The sequence below is a fragment of the Coenobita brevimanus genome, chromosome 39 (assembly GCF_032717465.1).
Source record: "Coenobita brevimanus isolate Jiangsu-jjx chromosome 39, ASM3271746v2, whole genome shotgun sequence".
NCBI classification, from domain to species: Eukaryota; Metazoa; Arthropoda; class Malacostraca; order Decapoda; family Coenobitidae; genus Coenobita; species Coenobita brevimanus.
Window position 1 is genome coordinate 30,760,533 of NC_136992.1, and position 860 is coordinate 30,761,392.

The following is an 860-nucleotide window of genomic DNA, read 5'->3' on the forward strand; positions in this document are numbered from 1 at the left end:
AGTCACGAAGAAATGCTATGATGTGGATGCAGGCCCGTTGTATAGTCTCACTCTGCCCCTGAACTACGCCGGGAAATAACTTACAAAAGGACGAAAAATTTCACCCAGTTAATCTATACTTACTATTCAGCATTCAAAATAGAGAGAGAGGGCAATTCTAGGCCAAGTTAGAGTAATATAAGGGGTGGTGACCGCTTGACCTCCTCCCGTCTCAGCAATGCAACGGTGACGCCATCTTATGCGAGGAATGCGAAAATTCCAGGCTACATCAGTACGAGGACGCATATCAGTTTTTTCAAAATGGAGGCGTTATATAAAAATTTCACTGGGCCCTTCCATAAGGCAAGGCTACCAAAAGCTAAATAACATCGTCTGGAGGTATCAGAAATAAAATATAAAACGTCTACACGACATAAAAACATCTTGCCACCTCCTGGACTCGATCTGTTGCTCATTCCATCTGCTGACATCATGTTTTACTCTTACTCTTTGCCTGGCTTCAGACGATTTCAAGCAACTTAAGAAAATCCCCTCAAGATGATGGTATACAAACAGCCTTCATTAACTCCCGGACTGAAAACGATTTCTTTACTTTGCTCAACCCAATATCACTAACCACTCAACCCCACTCCAACCCCTTGCATGCCACCCAACCCCACTCCAACCCTCTGCACCCCACTCAACCCCGATCCTACCCCACTGCACCCCACCCAACCCCGATCCTACCCCACTGCACCCCACCAAACCCCGATCCTACCCCACTGCACCCCACCCAACCCCGATCCTACCCCACTGCACCCCACCCAACCCCGATCCTACCCCACTGCACCCCACCCAACCCCGATCCAACCCCACTGCAC